The sequence below is a fragment of the Uloborus diversus genome, unplaced genomic scaffold (assembly GCF_026930045.1).
Source record: "Uloborus diversus isolate 005 unplaced genomic scaffold, Udiv.v.3.1 scaffold_13, whole genome shotgun sequence".
Taxonomy (NCBI): Eukaryota; Metazoa; Arthropoda; class Arachnida; order Araneae; family Uloboridae; genus Uloborus; species Uloborus diversus.
Window position 1 is genome coordinate 4,119,609 of NW_026557987.1, and position 6,020 is coordinate 4,125,628.

Here is a 6,020-nt window from a genome sequence, read left to right on the forward strand (position 1 = left end):
TTTCTTTAGAACAGAATTAGACGTACAACGTTATGCATTGAGCACTTTTCCAATATCCGAAAATCTGCACAGCTAGTTTTCCAACAGTATTGAACTTTTTTATTTGATGAAATCTAGAAAAACTAAACTGAGGTAATGCAATGTTAAAAAAATTCAAATTAAGAGACAAAATGAGAAAAAAATCGCATTTAAATATAGTTCATACATCCTTACATGCGATATGCATTGAAAACCATGTGACGACTGCTTTTTGCAATTGATCGAGAATTTCAGTCATAAAACTGGGTTAATGCATTGTTAAAAATTTCGAATTCAAATAGAAAATGAGAGGAAAAAAAAATCGCATTTAAATATAGTTCAAACATCCTTACAAGCGATATGCAGTGCAAACCATGTAACAACTTTTTATTTTTATTTTATTTATTTATTTATTTATTTAATTTATTTATTTATTTTTTATTTTTTATTTATTTATTTATTTTTTGCAATTGATTGAGAATTTCAGTTACTAAACTGAGACAAAGCATTGTTAAACATTTCAAATTAAAAGATAATCTGAGAAAAAAATCAATTAAATATAGTTTACATATTTTTACAAGCGATATGCATTGAAAACCACACAGCCACTATTTTTTGCAATTGATCGATAATTTCAGCTTTGAATTTTTGACACGATTTATCTTTTACATTGCTGCATGTAGCGACGAAATGTTAAAATTAACTTCGCTTTTCACTAACTTTAAGAATTTTCATAAGAGAAAGATTCCGAAAAACTATTTTGTTGTTTATTGAGAAAAAAATAGGAGACCTATGAATTTTCCTCGAAATTACAAAATTTTTGCCTACTGTTAATGCGCTTATTGCGCATACTATTGTTTTGTGCATATTATCGCCAAGTTTATTGCCAAAGATATAAAAAATTCGGGTAAAGAAATGCTATTCGTGCATTTATATGTGAAAACTTTTATTTGAGTGAATAAGAATTATTTAGCGATATTGCTTGATGATTTTTTTTAGTTTTTGGTGTATATTTGAGAAATTTTGCACGCATAGTTTAATGATTTTATTGTGCATATAATCCGTTCTTCCGAGCTCTAACGATGAGTATAACATTATAAGGTAACATTATAATGTAATAACATTATTTCTTTGGTTTCAACCCGACGTTTCGTTTTTTGAGATCATGGGATTGACTCTTTAGGATTAAAATATTTTTCAAAATATGTAAAAATAGAATTTTCTAAGATTCGTTCTATTTTCAAAGTAGAAATTTAAATTTTATTTTGTAAATACACTTCAAGAGTTACTAATCTTTGTACTAAGTGATTTTCATGCTCTCGGCTTAATTTGCATGGGAGCTCAGCTCCCACACTTCTTTTCAATTTCATGCAAAATTTATCATAATCGGCGGAAATAAAGCCGTTTTACATAATAAGGTATGTAGGAGTCCCCCCCCCCCCCCAGGGCAAAGACCCTTAATGTCACAATATCCTCCAAGAGTGAGACCCCCCCCCCCCGAAAAAAAAATATATACATATATATATATATATATAAAGCAAGGGTTTCAGTTTCGCAGTCTGCGCTACAGTGTTCTCAGATTTCTTTTGTTGGAAATTAATCTCTGCTTGCGCGAATTTCAAAGTATTTTAAGTGAGAAAAAAAACGTATTCAGACTGTACTTTATGTTTATCTCACTAGATGGCAGCACCAAAATTGTTTTCAGATTGATGGAATTTCTCAAAACCCACTCCCTTGTCAAGTAACGTTATTTTCATAAGGTTTTTATTGTTCTGTTCTGACTTCTGAGCAGGGCCTGATTATCACACTGATCAATAACGACTAGGCCTAGGCCTTAGGTCCTGTCTTCCAAAAATAACCCAAGTTATTGAAAACCTTGTGCATTTAAGAATCATGTATTTTTACGAAAGTAACAAAATATTTTTGATTTATAAACTGAAAAAAAAAGCCCTATTTTTATATTTTCTTAGCATTTTTTTTAAAGTGGTTTTTTGTTTGAGTAAAAAGGCTTTATTTCTTGAGACTTTCATGCAAAATTAAGCAGAGCCAATAGGCTATTTTTCCTTATACAGTAAACTCCCAATTATCCGCTTGCGTATTATCCGCGGGGAGGATTATTCGCGAGTCATTCAACAATGCATATTCCCAGCAAGAAACAAAAACCAATGGCTATTTTTCTCTAAAGATTGTAAATTTATTTTATATTATTAAATTTAAATTATTTAAATTATTTTATGTTATTAAATTTAAACTTATAGTTTTTGTTTTATTTATTTATTGCTTTCTTCATCGTACGTGCTCTTGTTCTTTATTGGTGGTCAAAAATACAAAACATTTTTACTCTACTGCATATATTTTCACTGTACAAATTGTTATGCATCAATGCAGCTATGTTTTTGAGGAAGAATAATTTTTACCTTTGTTGTCCATCATTTTGGCCTTTTTGCGGTTTATCCGAGATTTTTATTATCCGAGGCACTTGTGCCATCAAGTCCACGGATAATTGGTTTACTGTAAATAAACTGACTAATAAAACTGAAAAGACTGAAAAAATAATTGCTAGGTAAATGGCTTTTTTTTAAATATCCGTGCATGGGGGCAATTTCCTCTTCAATATTTATTGAACTTTTTAAGGATTAAGTTACAAAATGGATTTAAAAAAAAAAAAAAACAGTGGTGGCAGTGTTGCCAGATTGGGGGAAATTTCCCTATTTTGGGGAAATCTGGTGCTCTCTGGGGAAATTTTGGGGAAATGGGTTTTGAGGGGATTTTTTTGGGGAAAAAAAATTTTTCTTGGGAAAAACTTGGGGGGGAAAAAAAACCTCGGGAAATTTTTTTTTTCGTATTTAAATTCGCGTCTTGACATCTAGTAGTTATATTGTTTGTATCAAACAGCGTTGGTTTAGCTTTGTTCAACTTTATAGAAATATTATTCTACGGAATTCTCATTAATAGTTCTGCGTGAGTAACTAACTGATACGTGAAACAGTCAAAAATAAGTGTGATAAAGAATGTTCTTGGATAAATACATACAAAAATCATAGTTTAAATGTACATACAGAAGCAGAGTAGTAAATGCGAGTAGAAAAAAAATATTTGGTTATTTCTTATCTCTCGGTCAGGCGCTTGTATTTATGACTAGTGGAACGCGCACGGCTTTGCCCGTAGTAGAAAATTAAAACGTATTTTGGTTCTCCTGTATATTTAAAAATAATGCATGATGAATTTCTCGCCAATTGGCTTGCCCACGTTACGGTTCCACATTATGATAACTTGGTAATTTAGTTGTCCATCTTATGATAATTTTGCTCGGGAAAATGTTCGGGAAAATTGGAATAGCAAAAGAACAAAATCGAATTTTCAAAAATCGCTTAAAGGTGTACGACCCCATGCTACAAACTAATTCTTTGTCAAACTTCATGAAAATCGGTCGAACAGTCTAGGTACTTAAAAAGTCAGTAATCCAACGTTATTAAGCACAAAACTTGCAAATGATTGCAGACACGTGTTTCGGTGTTACAAGGAACACCTTTTTAATGCGAAGAAGTGTGAGCTTTTGGATGAAAAGTCATCCGAGAAAAGCATTTATTCTTTATTTAGTCTAGGTACTATTCGCGTCACAGAGATCCTGACAGAGAGAGAGAGAGACCCGGACAGAGAGACTTTCAGCTTTATTATTAGTAAAGGTAAGAAAAAGATAAAGACAAAAAAAAAAAAAAAAAAAAGCGAAAATGGGAAGAAAAAAAAAAAGTTGGGGAATTTTATAAGAAAATTTGGATATTTGGGGGGAAAACAATTTTTTTAAGAGACAAAAATATCAGAGGAAGTCGATTCATTTTATGAAAATATTAGTGGAAAAATAATTTTTGAATTTGGGGAATTTTGATAGAAAATATCGTTTTTTGGGGAAAAGTTGGAAGGGAATTGGGGAAATCTGGATTTGACCATCTGGCAACACTGAGTGGTGGCGCTAGGTGGCATAGGGAAACAGTACGAATGTACAGTGCACAAGAAGCGCTATATACAAGGGCCACCGACACGGTGAAACTGCTTTGACTGAAAGTGATAGAATAGAGAGGGGGGCTTTTAAAGTGTTGCAGGCCTTGGGCCTAATTTATATAAATAACTTCGTTCATTTTAATTGAAGAAATTTCATTTTTCTTCACTGAAATACTATTAGAGAATGACTGCGGGGCTGAAGAGAGCCGAGGTGAACCCCTTGCAGGGCGGGCTCTAGTAGTTCTGCACCCCAGACGATATTGACAAGTGCCCCCCCCCCCCCTCCATTGAATTATAATAATAAAAAAAATAATATAAAACAATAATGTATTAATGAAATAGAAATACCAGTAAAGAGTTAAAGTTTTGTGAGTTTTTAGTTTAATTCCAAACTTGATTTTTCACATCCAAGCACTGGTACACGCTTTAAATTATCTTTTTTAACATAAAGTAGTGCATCTTATGGCACTGAAACATATAGTATTAATATTTTAAAAATACTTTTAAATCACGCAATTTACCGCCTCTAAAATCAAATTTAATTTCTAGTTAAATTTCGAACAAGGCTTTGCATGTCCAAGCACTGGTACACACTCTATAAGCCGAAATTACTATTAGTTTTTTGTTTTTTTTTAACATCGAGGCAGTGAATCTTTTGACGCTGAAAGAGATATTCATACTTTAAAAAAAAAAAAAAAATTTTTTTCAACTTCGAAATTTTTCACCCATAAAATCTGTCGCCCTAGGCTGCTGCCTAGGTAGCCTACCCCAGGAGACTGGCCTGGCCCCTTGTCAGTTTAATCTCCATCTTCTCATAAAATACAGGCTGTGTATTTCAATATTTTCTCTATTTCTGTTTAGGATTACCACTATAAAATATTATTCGCTGTGCTGGTCACTGAGGATGCGTTCTGGCGTGCTCCCAGCCTCATTAAAAAACGTTGACACTAATAACACTCAAACAGCAACAATAATAATAAAACCAAATTTGATGCAATGTTCAAAAACCCTTGGCGACAAATATTGCTGAGTAAAGTTCGCCAAAGCAACCGAGATTCCATACGTATGATTCGAGCGGAACAGAATAAATAATGTCAATGGATACGAATTCGATTACAATGTACAACGACTAGAGTAAAGCGTATTCTCTGCTTCTTCGCCGCATAGTCGTACAATTCGTGTGCTGGTGCTCACCAAAATCGAAAAAGACGGAAGGTAGAACCCAAAGTTGGAGTTTTTTCAATGAAAAGCTCAGAGATCAGTTCAACTGAGAGCAGACCTTTGCTGTTTGTGCCAGTTTTGACAGTTGGCGCAAAATGATAGGCTTTAATATTGTTACTGTCATCCAGATATGAAGTATTGAACCACATTTGACTGATGATTCTAAAGTAGGTTCCCAATTCTTCGAAAAAAAACGATACTTATTTAAGTAATACTGGATAAGTGCATTCACATCGAACAGCGCTTATTTCGACCCCGTAACAATAGGGAAAACTTTCATTAGAAACGTATTCAGTTTTTTCTGTAAACAGTAGATTTTCCTTCGTTGAATTTGTCGAAGTAATTTCTGTCGTGTGATTGCGAGTTGGAATCTATCAATTTCTTGACATTGTAATTAATTTTTACCAGTCTCTTTTCCTCCGGTAAAAAGCAACGAAAATGATTCAAAAATGTGTAACATTGAAATAGAACAGCTATTTTTTGAAAGAGAACGCCCAAACGTAAGTTGCAAAGAAATAGGGATTCAAACCATTTTTTTATCTTTAGCTTAAAACATAACGGCTAAGCATTAATGATTCTGATTTAGAAGTTTACTGATGTACCAAAACATTTTATACTCATGCCATAAGTTCAACAACTTTTTCAGAAACAGCATTAGATTTCTGCCAATAGCATTGCTGTAGAACTAATACAAAAATACTTTCGATTTTAAACTATCACTTGTTCTTTCCTTTCTTTTTCCAAAAGATTCCAACTCTATAAATTTCATTGGCTACGTAAAA